This window comes from Typopeltis vanoorti, chromosome 6 (assembly GCF_054136105.1).
Source record: "Typopeltis vanoorti isolate ZY-2024b chromosome 6, IOZ_Tvanoo_1.0, whole genome shotgun sequence".
NCBI lineage: Eukaryota > Metazoa > Arthropoda > Arachnida > Uropygi > Thelyphonidae > Typopeltis > Typopeltis vanoorti.
The window spans coordinates 126,109,143-126,133,008 of record NC_143554.1 but is presented as its reverse complement, the minus strand read 5'-3'; the positions used below and the strand labels follow the sequence as shown (position 1 = coordinate 126,133,008).

General features: G+C 36.2%; 1 protein-coding gene across 1 annotated transcript in view; it reads left to right on the top strand.

The window, feature by feature from the left end:
* LOC150105918 (kyphoscoliosis peptidase-like) overlaps positions 1–23,866 on the top strand; it is a 70,606-nt gene that overhangs the window by 39,349 nt on the left and 7,391 nt on the right. The gene's annotated exons all lie outside the window — the stretch shown is intronic.

Here is a 23,866-nt window from a genome sequence, read left to right as displayed (position 1 = left end):
GACTTTATATTATATATATATATATATATATCATCATCATCATCATCATCAAATTCCTGCTATGTACCCTCAAGGGGTGTACAGGTGTGTACAGGATATGATAGTACTACATGAAAAAAATTACATCATCACTAACCTCCTATCTACAATTTTCCTCCAAATCAGTAGGTTACTTGTCAAGACTCCAACATTATCAGATCTTATATTTCTATCGTATAAGGCACTTTGTACCGTATCAATCCACCTATATCTTGGTCTTCCTCTGGGTCGTTTTCCTGCCAACCTGGCAGAGAACACTTGTTTTGCTAATCTTTCCTCTCCCATTCTATTTAAGTGACCATACCACCTGAGATTAGCTCTGCTAACGCATTCCTGGATGCTGACAATGTCAAGTTCTTTCCTAATATCCTCATTTTTAATATGATATTGCCATTGATGCCATCTGTTCACGCCTCTAATCTTTCTCAGGACTCTCATATCTGCGGTCTCTAGTCTTTGGTCAAGTGTTTTACTTCTGACCCAGCTCTCAGATCCATAAGTTAAAACTGGTTTGAACACCGTCTTGTATACAGCTAATTTAGTGTTACTACTAATTTCTCTCTTATTCCATATGAATTTATTCAATTGACTTCCCACCATACCAGCTTTGCTGATTCTGTTGTCTATTTCTATATTTAATTTACCATCTTCAGTAAAAATCGTGCCTAAATAGCTGAAATGTTTTACTTGTTCCACAGGTTCTCCATTCACAACACAGTTGACATTTTCAATGATTCTGCCTATTTTCATTGTCTTTGTCTTTTTATTGCTGACCTTCATACCATATCTATTACAACAGCAATTCAATTTAGTCAGAGAATCTTGCAGACTTGTAGCGGATTTATTTAGAAGTACAACGTCATCTACATAAAGCAAAGAGCTGACATTAAATCTCCAATTTTGATATCATGTTTAATACCACTTTCCTTCATAATGTGATCCATATAAATAATGAATAACAGAGAAGATAATGTACATCCCTGTCTCACACCAGATTTAACATTAAACCATCTTCCTGTACTTTCTTCAATTCTAACTGCTGACTTACAACTCAAATAAAGACTAAGTATTGCTTGATATAATGCCCCATTGACACCATATAACTGCAGCGTATTGAATAGCTTCTCTCTTGGCACCTTGTCATATGCCTTTTCCAAATCGACAAAACTGAAATACAGATCTTTGTTATATTCCCATGCTTTCTCGACTATTTGTCGTAAAGTGAAGATCTGATCCTGACAGCCTCTATTTGGCCTGAATCCAGCTTGTTCTTCACCATGCTTTTCTTCCCCAATTCTTCTCAACAGTTTCTCAAGTATACTTGCATAGATCTTGCCAGGAACACTCAGTAGGGAAATACCTCTGTAATTCTCACATTCAGTTTTTATTTCCCTTTTTATATATGGGTACAATAAGAGCTCTACTCCAATCATCGGGAATTCGTCCCTCTGTCCAGGGCTTCTGAACTATGCACTGCAGCCACTGTACGACTCTCACACCACCATACTTCAGCATTTCTGGTCGCATATCATCAACTACTGCTGCCTTTCCACATTTCTAACATTTGATGGCTTTTTCTACTTCAAGTATGGACATGTATTCCTGACTGCATGCCTGGTCAGTGTTTTTTACCACTATGCTGTTATCACTGCTTGTTTCATTTAGAGGTTTTTCAAAGTAATTACTCTATACTTCAAGGATATCTTTTTCTCCCGTTTTCATGTCACCTTTATCATCTCTAATTCCTTTTATAGCACTCTTTCCTCCATTCGTAAGCTTCTTCAACAACCTCCAGAATATTTTGCCACCTTCTTGATATTTATTTTCTATATTCTTGCCAAAGTCCTCCCATGACTTTTGTGTAGCTAGTTTTACACAATGTTTAGCATTCTGGCATTTGTCTCTGTATTCTCTAAGAGCACAAGCTGCCTTATCTGACAGGAACTTTTGATATGCTTTTTTTCTTTTCCTTCACTGCCTCTTTAACTTCCTGTGTCCACCAGGGAGTTCTGATTTTTTTATCCTTACAGACAACCTCACCACATGCCTCTCTGGCAGAATCAATCAATGTTTTCTTCAGAGTTTGGCACTGAATCTCCAAGGTTTGGTTCCTGTTCTCAAACTATTTCATTTTTTCTTCAATAATATTTGTGTATTTTAGTCTCCAGTTCACATCTGAGAGCAGCTCAACTTTTATTCGCTTTAAAACTTTCTTGCATGTTATTCTTTTCAATATGAAATTGAATTTTATCTTGCTCAAGACTAGATAGTGATCACTTCCAATTTCAAATCCTCTGTACACTCTGGTGTCCTGCACCAGGGAGAAAACATCACCATCAACAATAACATAGTCAATGAGACTTTTCTTATTCCTTGCCCCTTCTCTCCATGTGAATTTGTGCACATTTTTATGTTGGAACATGGTGTTAGTAATAACCAGTCCATGTCCTAAGCAGAAATCCAACAGATATTTGCCATTATTATTAGCTTTGCTCTTTTCTCCAAATTTTCCCAAAATATTTTTGTGTCTCACAATCATTTCCTACTCTGCTATTTAGATCCCCAACAAGGACCAACTTTTTATTTTTCATTGTGTCAGTTGCTTTTTCTAATGCTTCAAAAAATTCCTCCGCTTCTACCTTAGTAGAACCTTCTGTGGGACCATAGGCACAAATAAGTCTCATTGTCCAGTTCCCCATTCTCATATTCGCCCACATTACTCTACTTGAGTAATGTGGGCTGACTTCCATTCAAGAAGATTAGCCTCGAGACTGACTTCCATTCAAGAAGATCAGCCTCGTATTTAGTGTTGAATACTATGGCTACTCCTTCTTTTCCTTGATTGTCATTGCCTGAATATAACATTTTGTATTTATTGCTCAGAAAGGTCTCACCAGTTTTGGTCTTTTTTGTTTCAGTCACTCCTATTATGTCGATCTGGTACTTATCTAATTCCTCAGCTAGCTCCATTTCTTTGCCATTCAGGCTTCTTACGTTGATAGTACCGATCTTTATCTCTGGTGACGTTGAGTTGGGGTTTGTTTTCAGATTTGTTCCAGTAGCTGACTTTTCGCTGTTCGCCCTGGCGAAAACGACGGGGGCCTTGTTTAACCGGGCAACGCCCACCCCAGCCGGCATGAAATTTTGCCATGTTGTACCATCATTTTTTATTTTGGCGTATATATATATATATATATATATATATATATATATGTATATATATATATATATATATATATATATATATATATATATATATACAGGGTGTTCGGGATAAATTTGACAGTTTCGTAAGGAAAAAGAAAATCTTCTTTGTATCTATTAAATTTAATGAATTGACAAAAAAACATTACAGGCAGAGTTAATTACAATACTATCAACAAGATTTACTCAAAATAACCACCATTAGCATCGATCACAGCTTCAATTCTGCTTCGGAACCTCGAACAAGCTGATGCTACAGTCTCCCTGGGAAGGGCCGCAAAAACTGTTTTAATTTTATCCATTAACTGGGCTTTTGTATTACTGGAAGTGCGATTGGTGTCTTTTTCAACTGCGCCCCATACAAAATAATCCATGGGGTTAAGGTCTGGGGAGTTTGGAGGCCAAACATTTGGACTGGTGAAGTCGTAGAAATTTTCAGACAACCATTTTTGACTTTTCCCAGAGGTGTGGCAAGGGGCCAAATCCTGCTGCCATACATACGGCCTACCATTGGCTACCCTTGTTATCCAGGGCTTGACTACAGTTAGCAACTCCACGAACAAAGCCCGAATTCCAATGCCAGGGTTCTTCAACACCTGTTCCTGCAGATTTGCGAGGAATTCTGCTGTACGAACGCAATCAGATCGTCTGCTAGGGATCTTTCTTCTTGCTACATCCTCGTAGTCACCATTGCAAGTCTCTAGTTCATGCCTGATTGTTTTTACTGTATTCAGGGAGCATTGGGCAGCAGTCGTAATATCCTTATTTTGATGGCGGGCACGAATCATCATGATACAAGTTATTCTCTTCCATGATTCAGGTGGGTTCCAGCTATCCATCCTTTCTGACATCTTGTATATGAATGAAGAAGGGTCCAAACTTTTAAATGAAGAGAAGTGTGTGTTAATACATGTAACTTACGGAAAAATATAATTAATTATAAATATGTCAAATTTATCCCGAACACCCTGTATATATATATATATACTTTTATATATATATATATATATATATATATATATAAAAGTTTTAATGACTGATACCGAGAGATAAAGAGATGACATGATTTATTTGAAAATATACTACTAGTTTACTAGTTTCGTTGAATTGATCAACATCTTCAGGTATCACAATCAAAGAAGTATATAAAGAATTAGAGACTTAAAATTGCATGAACAGAACAAGTACAAAAGACAGTAGCGTGTTTGAAAAACAAAATGTGAGCTTCAGTTCCAAATAAACTTAGACTACGCGCTGTCGCGAGTGCGCCAATACTGATATATATACTGTATATATATATGACAGAATGATCATTGATTCGGTTAATATACATGGTTTTATGAAGAATTAAATGACTAGAACCGAGATTTAAGTAAAAAGGTTTTAATATAAACACACTACTAGTTTCGGCCTGTAACAGCCTTCTTCAGGTGACATTATTAAAGAAAAACACTAAACATTGAGGGTTAAAAGACTATGAACAACACAGACAGTCTTTATACATAATTAGCATGAAAACGTTGTAGTTGTGTTTGAAGCTGTTCTTTCGTTTGTTGCATTGTTGGGAGAGTGCGTGTTTGCTGCATCACGTGAACGCCTGTCCATGATTACAGCTGAATGACTATCTGGGAGTTTGTAGCTCAAGTTGTTATTTAGATGAACAGGTTTGAAGATGATTTCTCTAGATTCCACGATTTTTCTCTCTATTTCGTCACTGCAACGGAAGATGTTAGTAGATTTTTCCGAGCAGACTTTGTGACTTTGGTTATCATCATTAGGATTAGCCGAGAAAAGGATATGACTTGATAAACCACCCAAAACAAGCTCATAACCTCAGTTTCCCCGGTGTATATAAAATAATATGTGATTGTGGGAGGCCAAACTATGACCAGACTGAGAGGTCAATCCTCCTACGGCTAGAGGAACATCACAGATACATTTCATACAATAGAATCAGAGCAAGCGCACTCTCAAGTCACGTCTTATCTTCAGTGAACACAAACGATGAAGGCCGCCAACGGGGAGTAAATTGGAACGCAACATCAAGCGTTTATATTTGTCACGATGAAGTGGAACGGCGCATAGTGGAATCCAAAGAAATTGTCCTAGACCTTTCTCACATCAACAGCAACCTCAGTTATAGTCTACCTGACTCGCATAGTTCTGCCATTAGATACTGGCGTACGCGTGTAAACTCATACGCTCGCATTTGCACAACCATAGAACTACAGAACGGACTATAGCGACAATTCAAACTTAACTTTAGTTTAGAAGTCTGTTATTATGTTTTTAATGGGTTTTTTAATTTGCGGTAAGTGTTACCATACCTGAAGAAGTCGTTTTGACAACATATGTTGTGTGCTCTATTAAAATAACTTGTTATCTAATTTCTCGGTTTCAGTCAATCAAAAAAATATGAATATATATATATATATATTAATTTACAACTGAACTATTGTTGTCACTCCTTTCAAAAACTGAGTCATCTTCGGTACCATCCATCGCATTCCTTATCCCGCATTTCTTAAATGACTTTATAATCGTCTCTTCGTTCATAGCTTCCCATGAATTTTTCACCTAGGTACATACTTCTGAAATTGTTGGCCGTTTCATGCGTCCTGTTGCTGTAACATCGTGATTTGGCTTTGCCATCCATTTGTTCCACTCTTCCCGCATAACATTTTTGAATGGTTTATTAATAGATCCACCCAAGGGTTGTAAGGCCTCCAGGGATGACAACTAATTCTGTATTCATTTATTTTAGAAGCATCTTGGTTGATTCTGTTTTATGCGCTCCAAATTGATCCCACACTCGCAGGCTTTCTAAACAACTCACCTGGACGTTTTGCCCATATCTTTTGTATCCATAATTTCATTCCTGTTTCGACCATCCAGCCTTTATCTTGAACGTGGATAATAATGCCACGAGGGATTTCATCTCTCGGTAACGTTTTTCTCTTGAAGATTAACATGGGGGGGGGGGGGTTCCATCCGCGCAACAAGCTAAAACTACAGTGTAGTGAGTTTTTTCGTGACCTGTTGTTTTGATTACTATTGATTTGGTGCCTTTTGAATCTACTGTCCGATTTGAAGGAACATCAAAAGTTAGAGGCACTTCATCCATGTTCGCAATTTGATGAAGCTCAAAGTTAAATTTCCTTCTCGCTGATATGACAAATCTATGGAATTCTATAATTTTAGCTTCATAATCAACCGGGTTTTTGGGCTAGAGTGGCTTTTGTACGCATGCACAACCCGTGTCTTTTGATAAATCTAAAGCACCAAGACGGTGATCCGGTAAAATCTAAAATTTCATTAGCAGTTGCCCATCGTTTCGCTTCAAAAATTATCATTTTCGTAGAAACAGATATTCCCATGTTTCGATGATTTGTTACCTCTTTTTTCATTTGTACATCTAATTCTGGCCATTTTTCTAGACGCAAACGGAATGTTATCTTGTGTTTACATAGCAGTTTTAATTGTTCCTCTTGTTTTCTCCACTCCCGAACCATTTTTTCTGTTGGTGGTGGACTAAAATGTCTTTCTGCTGCTCTGTTTCCATATTGTTTTGCATAATTTATCACACTTAATTTATAAGTGTGATAAATGAAAGTCTTTTTTTGTTTCACACTCATTTTAAAAATTTTAACGACTTATAAATAAAAAATAATTCAAATGAACCGTACAAAAGAGCATATGTTTACACACTAATGACTATTGACGCTCTAAATTGGTGATTCACCCACATGCAGCGAGATAACTTAGGTACCTACCTTCAGTGGCGTACAACTAATTTTATTAACACATTGCGCCAGTAATGAAACTTCGTTAACAGCTTCGGTGCAGTGATTCGTATTTTAATTACTTTCGGACCATAAGACGCACCCCAATTTTAAGTCGATTTTTCTATGTAAAAAGGTGCGTCTTATGGTCCGAAAAATACGGTAAGTTTTCATTTAGACCTACACATCTTAACGGTAAGCAAATTAACACTTTTAAGGTTGGCACTTAGCAACGTATTACTCATCATTATCGTGTTTGGCCAAAGTGTTGAAGTCAGATGTACTTGGTATAGACCCAAAACTTTGTCTAGAAACTTATATAAGGAAGAAAAGAAACCGTATTTACTTTTTTTAAAACGTTTTACGTTTTAAAAGTAATGCCAAGTAATGTCAACTAACAGTGCCAAATCGCACTTCCATTCGTTATCATCATCGGATTCCAAGCATTCTGCAATCGTTAAATGTCTAGGCAGAGAGACAGAGAGCGAGAGAGAGAGAGAGAGAGAGAGAGAGAGCATTTCTTCCAGATGATCATGAGCGCTCGTTTTATCTACCCTACTTTAAATAGCCACTAGACTTCACCAAAGTATTTCGCACTGTTATAGTTTGTCCCAGTGTTAGCAATTAATTCAACTGACTTTAATTCAAACACTTTATTTAATGAAGTTCGTTGTTCTATTAATAACACTCTTCACGTGTTGGTAGTTCAATGCGTTCGTGATAAACATTTCAGGTATGCACGTACGCTGTCTTACAAACATCATAGGATACAATTAGATAAACAAAGTAACTTTGATAGAGACGAACAGTGTGGTAACTCATGACTAGTTCAACGCATCACTGAAGACTTTTCTCACACACACACACACACACACACACACACACACACACACACACACACACACACACACACACACACACACACACACACACACACACACACACACACACACACACACACACACAGTCCAGAACATGAATGTAGAAATCAGTGGACCTAATTTGTATTCTATCATGAAAAGTAATCCCATATCATTGCACTGCTATCTTTACAAGTTATTGTTGGTACAACACACTCGTCCATAAAACTTGAAGATTCTGTACCACGACTCGTCGCTCCACAGGCAGATTTCCATTACTGCACGGTCCACATACTGTGTGCCTTGACTCATAACCAATTAATGATATGTATTCACTACTGTTAACAAAAATTAGTGATCTGTAGCTCTTCCAATTCATTACATGTAGCTCTCTGTGTCGTGATGTCACTTACTGGATTTTATGAGCTACCTTGGATCACCAAACTCGGATTCTTTGGGATCTACATGAGAACTAGCTTTCTCTAAACCAGTCGTTTGCTATTCTGGGACGGCCTGATCGTATCTTGTATTCTGTGTTACTTGTGGACTTCAATTTCTTCCGCACGTTGCCAAATCTGAACTTGGGAAATATTTAACTACTGCCCAGTGGTATGTACACACACTCCTGAAATGCTGTTAACTCTATCAATATACTCATCATTCAGCATACAAGAACGAAATGATTTCGGAACGAACTGTTAATCTCGTTTATAGACCATAAACTTACCATTACATAGTCACATCAAAACAATTATTCTAGAGAGCGGCTACTAAATATGTTTCATAGCAAGTCAGCTAGCGAGTAATTTTTACTCTCTCAGTTGTGTCTGGTGAAGTTCCAGGAAGTCGAGTAGTGATGTGTGGACACAGCTGAATCCACGATTTATAGAGTAGCTGACACAAATTATTCATGTATTTGTACGGCTTAGTACAGAGCCCGTTACTGCATATTCCATGTTCGCCCCGGTATCAACTTATCTTAATCAGCAACCATGAACAGGCAAGAAAAGAAAATAGATCAGCGGAAAAGGCAAAGGCATAAAATTCGCTTCACAAATAAATGCGATATCTTAGTTCCAATTCTAAGCTAAATGATGTTCGAGTCTTTCTGCCTTTCCTATCTGAAACGCAATTTTCAGTTTCTTCAATGATTAATGAATAAATGTTCTCCAAATTGCACACTCTTTTTTGAATGTTTTGATAATCCATATCCGATATTATCCAAATTGGAATCTCACCTCTCCCTTTTATCCGTCTTTTAATTCAAAAATGTCTTTCAGATTTTAGAATACCATTTTATAATCACTTTGTATTTTATAATCCGAAATTATTATAAAAAGATGACTGTTTGAACTTGGGCAGCTTTTGGCCTACTTATTATAGATAGTTTATTGTTGTATAATTTCGTATCGCTTAGAATTATTTTGTGTACTTCTTCAATGAAAAATGGCCAGTTTAAACAAACAGATTTAAATAAACACCGAGACGATTCGACACATTTTAGTAAAGATCTGAAAATATAAATTTAATTGAAATATTAAATTCAATTAAAATCTCTAGTGCTAGAGAGATGTAGTCCTACTAATGAACAAATCGGAGGAAATGACATTAAAGAATTTTGCGAAACGCGCTTAAAAAGAAAAAAAAAATAGAATAATGTCTTTCAGTTTGTATATGTAACTGAAAAGTGTTAACAAATATGCATCATGATTAATTTGACAATTAACGAGGTTAATAAGTTTATTTTCAAAATAATGTACACGAAACAGGCTTGCACGAGACCATATTTCAAATGTGCTGCCATCTGTTATCTATATAGCAAATGAAAGTCAAAGCACATCTTAGATGCTGAAATATAAAATATGTAAATACGTTAGTAGAATGAAAGGTGCAATTCCATAATGTTCGTTGATTCTTCTATTACTATGGCTTTTCTTTAAAAAAAATAACGGAATGAGTAATTAATAAATAACTATTAATAAATGAGTAATAAATAATGGAATGAATTTCGTAAAATGTATTCATTAAGTCATCTACATAGGATTCTTTGCTCATTTAATAATTGCTTAGATAGAAGAATAGCAAGTTAAAACAAATTTCAACTCATTTTCAGTTTGAGCCACGATTATTAAACTTGGTATGTTACTGATAAACACGTAAAGTTCGTCTGACGTTAGTCTAAGCCGAGAGAGTGTCATGGCAACTGCATGACTAACTTAGAAAATGTCGATTTTAGCTTAAATAAAAAGAAAATAGGTTACCCATAAAATGAGCGACCATCAAAAAGAGGCAGTGTAATACACAGCAGATAAGGGTAACCTATTTAAACGTAAAATATGAAAACAAAACGAAATTTAGAAATGAAAGTAGGACAATCTGGCTCCATAGAAACGAAAGTGTGTTTAAAAAAAAAACAATCGTCAAGTATGGAACAGAATTAGAACTATCTTTTTATGACTTAGGTGCAAAAACGTGTTAATTAGCTATTTGTATTGGACGAGATTAATGAAACAATTTTTTAAAAAAATAAAATAAAATTAGCAGTTTCTATTTTTTCTATACGCAGTACTAGAACTTTTCTCACGTGAATGAAGCGAGATTAATTGTCCACTCACTGATAGGGTATCTCGAGGATGAGAGAAAGGATTAAAAACCTAATATACCCTTTTTCTGTAACAAAAGACAATTGCTGATTGCCATGTCAGATAAGAGAGAGAGATCGAATTAACTTGTCACTATGCTTTTTTATTGTTTTTTTTTTTTTTTTTTTATTATGGCGGTCACTGACAGTCTGGGGTCAATAGTCTATCGAAGAAAGGCTAGTTAGGCAATAGCTATTCGCGACGAGATCGTACATACACTGCTTAATCATTTGCTATTCATGAAGTGACAACGGTAAGAAGAAATCCATCTGTTAGATACGTGAAAATTTCTGTTGAGTCATGAAACTTTTTCTGGACTCTGAAAATCATGACTCAACAGAAATTTTCACGTATCTAACAGATGGATTTCTTTACTTGTTCACTATAAGTTTACAACCTGTGCAGTACTTTGTGGGCTATTCTGCATTAGCTGTGAACGCAGTTTCGTTTGGCAACACCTGTAAAACAGCTCTTGGGTTACTTTCTGCTGAAATACGTATCGATCGGGTTAGTTAATGATATAGTCGTTCACCTTCTACTTGTGTATGAACTTTCTACACATTTTGTTTAAAATTCTTTTGTCTTCATAATTCTCATAACACCAACCATGTGACGTTACATATACCCCCTATGACGTGTATAACATCATATGAAGTTATATATAATGGGGTTCCCAATCACTGGCGTAGCGGAAAGTCTCTGAGTCCCTACAAAAAATATACTGGCGGTCCCTCCAGATACAGACTTAATTAAGAAAGACTTAATTTTTTATATAATTCACTAACTCAACAGAGAACTTTCTTATTTCTATTTTGAAAATATCAATATTGCACATAATATATTTTTACATTTTGCACAAATTTTAGGTTCGGCTGGTGAGACGACTATCCTGTTTACTGGGGGGCTTGAGATGACTTGAAAAGTGTGGTTTATGTCATCTAACCTTTAGCCCACCTACGCTAATAATATTAATGTACTATAAAATCCATGTAGCTCAGTGGAAGTGGCGTTTGCACTCCTCAGCGTTATTCAATTCTAGTCACCGACTACAGAAACTTTTTTCGACCTGTTCCCGAGTTAGTAGATCTCTGGCACGGGCAAGCAGATTTTTTCCCCTGGAAACTGAGGTTTTTCGTCCCATAAACTTAACAAAATCGACAGTAGAATCCATATTATTTCAGACGTCTCTTCACTGAATATCGCTTAAAATTAGTAACAGTCTTGGGCCAGCTATCTCTGATTGGCTACCAGTAAAGATTGAACTGCCTAATCTTCTTCTTCTGCAGCTTTACCCACTAAGTAGGGTCTCCTCCACAACCTCCTGTCTTGGGATGTAGCCACATCCAAGTTCTTCATCCTCAAGTCCTCCTCCACCATCTCCTTCCATCTCTTCTTTGGCTGTCCGCGCTTCCTCCTCCCCTGCACATCCATCTGCATGACCTTTCTTCCCACATACTCTTCCTCCCTCCTCATCACATGACCAAACCATCTCAACCTTGTCTCCTGTATCTTTGCTCCTAAGTTCGCAACTTTCACCGTTCCCCTTACATAGTCATTCCTCAGACGATCCTTTCTGGTCACACAGCACATTCACCTAAGCATTCTCATCTCCGCTACCTCCATCCTGCTGATGTTATTTTTCCTCAGGGCCACAGCTTCCACAGCATACGTCATAGCTGGTCTCACTACTGTCCTGTAGATTTTGCCTTTAAGATTGATCGGCACCCTCTTATCACCTAGAACTAAAACCATCTCTCTCTCTCCAGTTCCTACTTGTATCCTGCATCTCACTTCCTTCTCAGCCTCACCATCCTCTTTCATTGTTGAACCTAAGTATCTAAAGTCACTGACCTTCCTGATGACATTTCCTTCCAGCTCCAGATCTGTCTCCTGGCTGCCATCCACTTTGTAACACATATGTCCTGTCTTACTTCCTAATCCTTGAACTGTCTAATCAGTCTCTAAAAGCTAGATAAGGCTAAAATGGCCTCGCCTATCCCTACAAGGGAATAAAAGGAGTTTGATTATTTTTGCTGACAATGTGTATATTTTTACACGGACCCCATATGAGTCTGGTCATGTAATAATAATAATAATAATAATAATAATAATAATAATAATAATAATAATAATAATAATAATAATAATAATCACTGTAGTCATCGAGCTAAATATACAAAATGAATACACTTGGAATATATGTAATGAAAAATTTACCTGATCTTATTTCAAAATGGATTCATTTCCTACTACTATTCTTAACATGTTGATCATGAAGAAGAAATCCCTTTGAATAGTTTTGAGTTTGGAAAATGTAAAATTAAAAACAAAAGAAAGGTGAAGAAAGAGGAAAGTTAGCTCAAGCACAAAATGCCTGTACACGTCTCGTGATTCCTATATTTGTAATACGGATTCGCTTTATTTGAAGCGAATGCGAACAAGTGAAACACACAAATATAGTAATGAAAAGAAATTTATTATCGTAATATTTGTGCATTACGTTTTCCTCACATCCTTTCTAACGCAATGTGGCCCTTTCCTACCATTCCCTTCTCTTCAGTCCTCGTGTCATTTCGAGTGCAAATGAACTTCGTGCACCGAGCACTCCATTTATGGTTATGCGAAACAAGAACTACTTTTGCATCATTATCAGATTTTTTACGTATCACATTGAGAAGTAGATGACCATGTCGTGAATTAAAATTGGAAATATAACTTGGCATGTGACCCATCAAAACACTACGACGAAAAGACTTCCAAAATGCATTCAATGCACAGAGCCCATTTGTTTTTTAAGAGAAGTTTTCTATGTCAACACTGAAAGCAAAAATTGCTGTAGACTTTTTTTTATCCATTTTAAACCATTTGCTCTTCTTCAGTTTAAATCGAAGTTTTTGGTTTCTGTTTTGTCTTGCCAATGGCCATTTTCATTAGACTTTTAGGATCAGTTATATAGTGTGGAAATGAATGTAGGCGACTATCGAGGACGATGAATGTCTTCGGGTGGTCTATTATTGTTATTGTTTTTGTTGTACGAGCACCTGCATGAAGTCCGAAGACTCATCGTGGGAGATCCAAACGATCACACATTGTCTATCATTCCTCTCCTTGAACCCGTTAACAGAGGAAAGCACACACAACTGCCTGTGGTAACTCATTCCACTCATTCACAACTCTCCAAGCAAAACATCTAGTCCTCACACCCCCTACTAACAACAACTTTATTCAACTTCTATGGATGACCTCTTGTTCTGCTCCCTCTATCCAGGTGCTGAAACATTTCCCCTGCATGTATCCTATAAAAACTCTTTAAGCAACTTAAATGTTTCTATCATATCCCATCTTTTATCCTATCAACCAACTTTTGCAATCCACACCCTCAATCTATCCTCGTAGGGCACATTTCACAGGCCACTCACCATCTTGGTCATTCGCCTCTAAATCCTCTCCACTACTTCCTCATCCCCAAGAAATCCAGGGGACCAGACTTGAGCACAGTAATCCAGATGTGGACATATCATGGCCTTATAAAGAGGAATAACAACTTCCTTATCTCTACTTGTTAATGTGTTCTTGAAAGCCAAGTAATCTTATGGGTTACCTTAGCAACCCTAGCAATATGACCTCTAAACTTTAACTGTCTGTCTATTCCCCCCCCCCCTCCTAAATCTTTAGCTTCATCTATTTCCTCGAGTACAGTTCCATCAATGAGGTACACAACTTGTAATCTATTGGTCCCAAAATGCAAAACTTTACATTTCTCCACATTAGACTCATACCCATTAACTTTTGCCCATACTGATAACCTATTTAAATCGTCCTGCAAGCTCTTCACATCGCCTTGATTAACTATTACTCTACCTAATTTTACATCATCTGCAAACTGAATATTTCCTTTAGATTGTTTCCTATATCATTTATGTGAAAATTCAATAGTAGTGGTCCTAGCACCAAACCTTGCGGCACACCACTGGTCACTTGTTTTCGCCTCGATTCTGTCCAACTTTTCGCTATTTGCTCAGCAGCAGCCACCCTCTTATACACGTTACTAGTATCATATCTATTCCCATTTGTTCTACTCCGCGTTGATGATTATCATTGTCTCCAGATGTAAGCTTATTGAAAACCTGAAATAACTTGAAAAGAAAAAAAAATCGGTTTGGTCTCTACAGTACGATTATCCGGTATATCGGGGTATCCGGATTTTACTGTATAATCTGGTATTTCCAAATTATCTAACCCTTAGTCCACAGTGGTACTCTAGGTATAAGACTTTTGTGAGTGGCTCAGAATAAACGAAAAAAAATGCATTATTGTTATTATCAACCTTTCACCAGAAGACTTAAATCTATCTCCAGTAGAAATACTATTACCTCTAGGAATTATCCAAATTCATATCAATATCTAAACTTTTAATACTACCAAAGGTGGTCGAGATGGGTTTATGTTTATGAGAGGAAAATCGGAGCACCTGGAAATCACCAGAAAGTGAACCGCATGCTGAATAATATCTGATGTGTGACTGTATCGATACTGTAATACAAAATTCACCACCCCAAGTATAAGCCGACTTACTTAGTAGTTATTCTGGGAGGACAGATAATCATTATACATAATTTTAATTAGTCTGTCCTCCAGCGAATAACAACTATACTAATTCTTTTTTAAGGGCGTGAATTTTCCACTTCGATAACCCGTTACTGAAGATCATTCCACCTATTTTCCACATGAAATAAAAAATGAATTTCTTCTAACTCTTTTTCAAGTCACTATCTTTTTATCATGTCCCGTGATAGAGTCTCTAGTAGAGTTCAGCCAAGTGCAGCAAACTCTACTGTCTACTTTATATATGCACGGAACTAACTTATAAATTTTAATTAAATCTTCTTACTGTTCCTATTCAATATGATACAATTCCTCTATATTTAGTGAATCTTCCCTCAATAATCGTGATTTCCTTGACATCCATTAAAAACACTGGTGAGCAAAATTGTGAATCATAATCCGATATTGGCTAGACCAGAGATTTGAATAACGGTACCAGTATTGTTCATGAATTTAAATTCCTTATCAATCAAATTACCCAAATCCTTGTATCCATTAACTTTTTTATTTAAAAAAAAAAACATTCAGCTTATATTCACCTAATAGCTTCTTACCAAACCGCATAAAACTGTTTTTTTATCTCACCCACTAAAGGCCTATGATGCATTGATATTAGCACGGTGACCGGGTTAACAGTTAGCATATCTGGAAAATCCTCTCTAGAAACCAAGCATGTAACTTTTTTCAAGTCATCAGACCTCAATATGCAGGGTGGTGGCTTCACAATGGGCAACGAAAGCATTTGTTACTTAAAGACATTCACAATAAACCATGCCCATGGTAGGATTCGAGCCTACAGATTGGTAATTAGAGAGCTGACGTGTTATAAGTTCAGCCAATCAGACATATTCTTGCATTTATCCACATTAAATTTTAATTCGCCTTTCTATGCTTTCCCTTCCGATCTTTGGAAATCATTCCGTGTAAAACAGTTGACTATTTTTCGGGATTTCATATCATCAGCAAAGAGTGAAATTTTTACTCTTAATATAGACATGATAGACAGGATAGGAAAGGAAGGGGTGTGCTGCTAATGATATTAGATGACTTGAACCCAAGAGTTGAGACCTATGACCTCAATAACAATCTTTAACGCAGCAGTAAGATTGAAGCCGTGTGGTCTGAGGGGGGGGGGGGAGTCTAACTAGATCAAATACATAGTGGGAGTGTGTGTTGTTACAGACCTGGTTGCTAGCACAGAAGAGCATTACCGAATAAAGATGATGGATGAGAAACGAGTAATCATAATGGAGGACTTTAATTATCCGAAAAATGATTGGACAGTAGTGAAATCGCATGAGAATAATGAAACTGATTATGTAGCTATTGCGAGAAAACTTCCTCAAGCAGCATGTGACAGAAGGAACTCGAGTTCAAAGAGTGTTAGATCTGATTTTAGGGTCAGAGGGGATTTTAGTTAAAGACGTAACTTTTCTGCCTCAGGTTGGTGACATGTAGTACTCGCTTGGAAAGTGGTTGCGTTTATGAATGTTCCATGCAGAAAACGTTATATGTTGAACTACAAAGCAGAAAATTATGACCAACTGAAGAGTATGCTGAGTTCTGCGCCATGGCATCAGTTGTTGGAATGGAAGAATATTAACAGTGCATAGGAAGTGTTTAGAATTACTTAAACGAAGCAATATCAGAATGTGTCCCTGTCGAAGAATAAATAGGGTGAGAGTGAAATGAATATGCAGTCTAATTAGGCAAGAGATTTGTGAGCAAATGATAATGAGGAAGGAATATCGGTTATGATATCAGTTATGAAAATTATAAGCAGCAAGCCAGAACAGTCACAAGTGTTGTACGAAAATTGAGTATGAAAAGAAACTAGCTCTGCATGCTATAGCCAAAACAAAGGAATTCTATCGATATGCTGCAAGTGAAAGAAAGAATTAATACGAAAGAATAACTCTACTGAATGAATATGGAATGCGAGTTTCTAAGGCACAAGAGATTGTTCAACTAATAAGTGTCCATTTTGTTAAAAGCTATCAACCTAGTGTACTGTCGGTGCCAGGTTATTTTGCGCCCTAGGCAAAGTTTACAAGCGCGCCCCTTATTTTGTAAATTGAAATGTTTCAAATTGACATTAAACAAAATAAAATTGCCTTTCAGGTTAAATTAATAAGGTTTTTTCTTATTTTCTTTTTTAATTAATTTGAAAATTCTCTGTTATAATTCATTTACAAAAAAAGTTATAAAATATCGAAATTTAATGTTTTAAAATATTAACGTTTTAAAATATTTAACTTAACTGAATTTTAAATAGCGGTAAATTCAAATCATTTAGGTAAGGAACAAAAACGAACCACGAGTTAAATAGTAAAACAGTGTGATGTGTGAGGGATAAGGAAAAAGAATCGATATCACTATTTAATTTTGATATTTTAGTAAAGTATGAATAAAGCATAGCTTGAAGTTTTGCGCCCCTTCATGGCTTGCGCCCTAGGCGGTTGCCTAGTTTGCCTAAATGGTAGCGTCGGCCCTGAGTCCTGGTGTACGTGACGTTGAGCTCACTGCTACCTCTTCACCGGATGAAGAAACTCGGGTGTGTAAGAAGGAGGTATTAGAGTTGTTGCACAATGTGAATAAGAATTCAGCAATACGGACTGATGGAATATCAGCACGGGTACTAAAAGAGTGTTCAGCTGAACTGGCTATTCCTTTGACCAGACTGTTTAATATGAGTCTCAGAACAGGGAAGATTCCGTAGGAATGGAAGGAATGTATGGTAATTCCATTGCACAACGGTGGTGTAAAGACCGATGTATCTAACTATCGACCAATCACTATCTCAGGAGTGGTAGCGAAGATTTTAGAAAAATTGGTTAGGACTCGCATTCAGAAACGGGTTGATGGTGAATCTCTACTTTGCAATGAGCAACATGGGTTTACTAAGGGAAGGTCATGTTTTAGCAACTTGCTCACATTCTATAGCAATTACCATTGAACTAGACAAGGGGAATGGATACACCATGATACTTTGGGATTTTGCTAAGGCTTTTGACAGAATACAACATGGTAGACTGTTGCATAAATTGGAGAAAATGGGTTTGCGGTATAGAATATTAGCATGGATAAGAGCATGGCTCACTGACAGATATCAAAAAGGTATACGGGGTATGTGAGTCTGCCGGATTTAAGATAACCAGTGGAGTGTCACAACGATCAGTCCTCGGTCTATTGTTATTCAATCTGTACATTAATGATATTTGGAAGGATTTGACAGGATATACAACTATTCTGATGATGCATACGAGTAGTTAGATAGGGGATTCAGAAATAATGCTGATATGGAGTACTTCCAGAATGATTTGAACAGGTTGGAATTATGGGCATAGGAAAACAGCTATCAGTTCAAAGTTAGTATATATAAAATCATGCACTTTGGAGTGATTAGATATCCAATGGCGTATTATATTGGTGGGATTATGCTAGAAGAAACTGATCTTATGAGACGAAAAGTTGAAGTTGAAGGGCCATATAGAAAAGATTGCAAATACAGTTCAGAAAATAATGGCAATGCTGAAACGATCGTTAGCATGTAAAGATAAGGATGCCATTTTGCCACTTTACAAGGCCATGATAAGACCTCCCGTGGACTATTATGCGCAGGTCTAGTCTCCTGGTTTCCGTGATGATTCTGATACAGTGGAGGGAATGCAAAGGAGAGTGTGAAAAATAATATCAGAATTGTGAAATACTGATTATGAAGACAGATTGAGCATTTGCAGACTGCAGACACTAGAAAACAGGAGAAAGATATATTACATGATTGAGACGTACAAACTTCTGAAAGGGTCATGCAGAATTTAAGTTGATGGAATTTTCATTTTATGAAGGGTGGGGAAGGGAGATGCAAGAGTATCCATGGAATTTGAGAATGAATGTTGTCAAGACTGGGGTAAGAGCTAGATTTTTCTCTCATAGGGTGGTGCATGATTGGAATGGATTGCCATGGGATGTTGTGTGTGCACGCAGCGTGAATGAATTCAAGAACAGGTATGACAGCTGGAGCAAATAGTATGGCCTCCCTCGATGAGTCCCTGACCCTTGAGGTCTTTTAAAAATAATAATAATAGTATATTTTATTCTTGATCTAGTCTTAATTTGACTCTTAATATATAATATTATTCTTAATTCAACATATGCATAAAAGTAAATTGTTTCTGAGTATACTGAACAACAAGGACTCTAAGACGAAACCCTCGATAATCTGCTGCTAACTGCCTGTTGTTTTTCAATCAATTTCCTACTCATCTCATCAAGTGGGCATCAGTATTTGTGTGGCGCATTTTATTCTGTAGATTCTTATGTGGAACGTGTCAAAATATTTGCTGAAATCCAAATGAATTACATAATAGCTATTATGTAATTTTTAGTCTATTACTTTTAGTCTATTTTCCTCGTGACTTCATAAAAAGCGGATTTGTCATAATCGAAATGCGCTTAACGAAACCATGATGTGTGCCATACTCAGCAAATACAATTCCGAATTAATTTTTTTTGTCTATTGCTTTGTCTGTAACACTGGTCTCTAATTCTCCACTTTATGGACTTCCCTTATCACTTGGAATAATCCATTTAAATTTCTAATCAGAATATACTATTTCTAATCTCAGAGATTTATTAAAGATGATCAAAAGTGGAATCATTAACCCTGACATATACAATTCTGTATTATCAAAGCAGATGTATCAGCATTACTTTCAACTTTATCACTGCCGATTCATTTCATTTCGCACCATTAAGTCCATCATTGTCCCTCAACCAACATTCTCATATACTGCACACTTGAAAACTACTTCTCAAATTCTTCCACCCTATTTACATTCCCAGCATACTACAATTCGTGTGGGACGAAACTGAAGGTCAATATTTTGATTAACAAAATTACGTTTGAGCGATTAACTCTTTATAAACGCAAATTCTGAAAAATGTACCTCATAATTTTTGCAATTTTTGCAAAATAAAGAGAAAATTTGGCAACAAAAAATGCAACTCTGTCCCAATTGTTTGAGCTAAAAATGCTTTTAATAACTGAGTTAAGCGAACTTAATATTTCCGACATATTAATGTGATCATTGCAATAGCCTGGTATTTTACATAATGGAGACAAAGTAAAAATACTGTACCATTTTCGGTACAGTATTTTCACTTTTTTTTTTGTTTGTTTTACCGAATTTGTTTTATTTATATTCTTTCCGTAACCACTTAATGCTCCTAGTAAAAATGGCATCCATTTCATAGTTTCAGCTTTTCTTTCCTTAGAAACGCAAATCGGGTACTGTTATGTACCAAATGTACCAAAACGACATTTTTTCTAGATACTTTTATCTATGCAAAAATATGACATTTAAAAGCTTACACTCTTCCATCCAACTAGACTCACCATATTTCCTTGAGACAAAAAAAAAAAAAAAAAAAAAAAAAAAATTCCTTGGACATTGGGATGGCAAAAACGGGACGGGAGTTAAGTAATATTCTGTATTCATGAAAAAGTAAGACGACAAGGGAAAAAAAAAAAAAATTCTTACATAAAAATATTGAGATTACCATTATTCTTCAGTACAGAACTCATACAAAAATTTAAGTAGACGTATAGGGGGACTGTATTTTAGGTAAGGAAATACACTGTATAATTTTGTCTTGAACACTAGAATTTGGCAAAAAAAAAGTACTGCATAGCGATTGGAAAAAGCTTGATGTCTTTTTGTTTGATGCATCTAAACTGACTGTAATGCTTTTTGTTTTATTCAAATCCTCTATTACTTTGCCCAATATGTTTGGTGATAAAATGTTGCTAATTAGCAGGGCTTTTTCTCCCGGAAACTCAGGTTATTCATCCCGCATATAGACAAATCGGCCTTTCAGAACACACGCAATTTACAGACAAAAAATACTAGTTGTGGTAGTGGTGGAGGTGGGCGGTAGATGGCGTTGATGGAGATGATTCGTAGTACAGGTTCGGTGTAGTGATTGAGACAGTTCTGGTGTCCTCCCGCGATGAGTCTTCGGACTCCTTGGAGGTGTCACGAATAATAATAATAATAATAATAATAATAATAATAATAATAATAATAATTACTGCTTCTGATTTGCCACGCGCAGAAGAAATTTTAGTACATAAATTTTATTTATCAATTTCGACAAGTAGTCATTTGCGGGGAAACTTCGTCCCTAACGCACAGTATGAAAAGTAACAAAAGCTTCACATGCTGCAATTTTATCGTTTACACTATCACCATAAACGAGCTGATGTTTTTAACTGAAACCAGAGTATTTTCAGCATCCTTATGTTTCTGGCTACGTAGATGTTGGTTGATGCCGCTTCTGCCTCCATGAGTAACGGAAAAATGGACAATAATGTTGGCATACCACTTTTGTTCCATTGCTACACAGCTTGTCCAGTTTAATAAATGTGAATTCTTTCTGGAGATCATCATTAAAACCGCAGTTCGTCTCTTTCACATTGCAAGGACTTAAATTACAATTGCACTTAAAGCTTTAAAAAATAATACTTAAAACTTTAAAAAATATGAAATTTAAACCACCGGCATTGAATAACAAAGCCACCCGTTAGCATACAGGCAAAACAAAAACTAACTCTACAGCAGAGCAAAGGCCACGTCTGAGACGAGCAAGGGTTGTCGATAGGTATTTCTTATTTTCTCTGAATAAATCACTACAGATATCGATATTTAGTATCGAACAATGCGACTCCTTGGTTATACAAATCACTGGTTTCCATGATATTGATATACGATTATAGGTTATGAATAATAATTTATGATTGACCAATATTAAGTTTTTATTAAAAACGGGACCAAACTGACATTTTTATTAAAACGACGGGACAGGCCGGGAAATATGAAAAAAAAAAAAAAAAAAAAAAAAAAAAAACGGTACGTATGGTCAGCTTAATACAACTCCATAATGCTACTATTTCTTTTACTTCTTGAAGTGCCGTTTTTAGTTACAAGAAGCTTCACCACGAGATGGCACCACATGTCAATATCTAACTATGAAAGCGGCTAGCATTTAGAACATTTAAGCCACATATATATACAGGTGATTAATCATAGAATTATTATAGCCAAGTAAGAAATGAAATGAAAAAAAAAAAAAAAAAATATGCAAACAAACTGTGTGTGACATTTAATAGAAACAAGACAAACTGACTCCATGGGGTCTTGGGTAATAATAATAATAATGGGAAACCATTGCAGATAATGCGGCATGCCAGATAAAAACATTTTAAGGAAAATGGTCGGAAAAAAATAATATATACCGATAATAAAATATAAAAACTAAAAGAACGAAGCCACCCATCTTTGTTATATAAAATCATATAAAAAATGGACAGCGATAAGAAGATAGCAGAAATAAGCAACGCAGGAAAAGTAACTAATAACAGAATTGCAAACGCTACTATTGAGCAGACTGAAAGAGAGAGAGAAAAAAAACGAGAATTTCATAATCGTAACATTTACTGCCTACTGTATTTCCGAAATAAGCTCGTTGAAATATTCAAACGATTGACTACTTTGCATAAATTACCATCGACCTTGTTCGCAGATTTCCATTGATTGCCACTTCGAAGGCCAATTTCTAAATCAGTACTGATAGCAACTGTAAATTATCACTACCAGACACGGAATACATTTTTGACATAACTACATAATACTGAAAACAGAATTTTTAAAAACAATATAACTGGGTTTTTCCAATGAGAATCGCGATTATCACTTGCCAGCCACTTGATGGCCTTCTAGTGACTAGCTGGATACGGAAATAAATGTTATGAGTTTGTCTCGCTATAACGGATTCAAACGGTAATTCAGCTGTAGATGAAATGTTCATCTTTGTCATGTTTTGTCGAAAACTGGACCATATCAATCGGATGGCCAAATATTCGATTCTGATTACAATTTAGAATTAATTACAAGAATTTTTTAATGTTTTTTTTGTCAGCTAGTTTCCGAACTTACCAATTTTTGATGTAGTGAAGAGGGATCTTTTCTTCCAGAAGAAATCTTAATTATTCACACCGAAACTCAGAAAAATCGAGCGTTTTAAAAGAGCTCTTTCTACTCTTTTGAAAAAGGAAAAGTGCTAAGAATATTAACACGTTAATACTGAGAGTTAAGTGGTTTATGACTGTACAAAGATATCTCAGTGACCAAACGCGAAAAATAGTGTTATGTTGCATACAGGGTGTCCCATAAGTTCCTAGATATTTCAATAATTCACAAAATTAAGAAAAATTGGTATATTTGAGTGCGGCTTGCACGAAAGTGAATCGCAAGGAGGTGTTTTTTTTTTTTTTTTTTTTTTTTTTTTGGCGGGGAGAAAAATGTACTTCAAATTTTCACCGATAGAGGGTGGTGTACCACATGCATCATTTACAAATACGTCCAAATGAGAGTTCTATAAAACGCAGGGTGTACTGCTGACAGCTCGTAATGAATGCGTAACAAATTCCCCGTCATTTGGGGGTGAACAGAATTGTTGTTGTGAAAGGAAAATTTGTTGCTGTGATGCTTACTTTGGTACATAAAATATTGTTAGTGAAGTTGTCTTACGTAAGTGGGGAATCGGTAGCGGAAATTTTACGAAAGCTTCGAAAGCAGAAAAGAATGAAGAAAGGTCGAAATCCCATCGCTCCTGCCAGACTAGTTACTAAAACGACGTTTCGAGAAAATTGGAAATTTGTCAGATCGCCTTC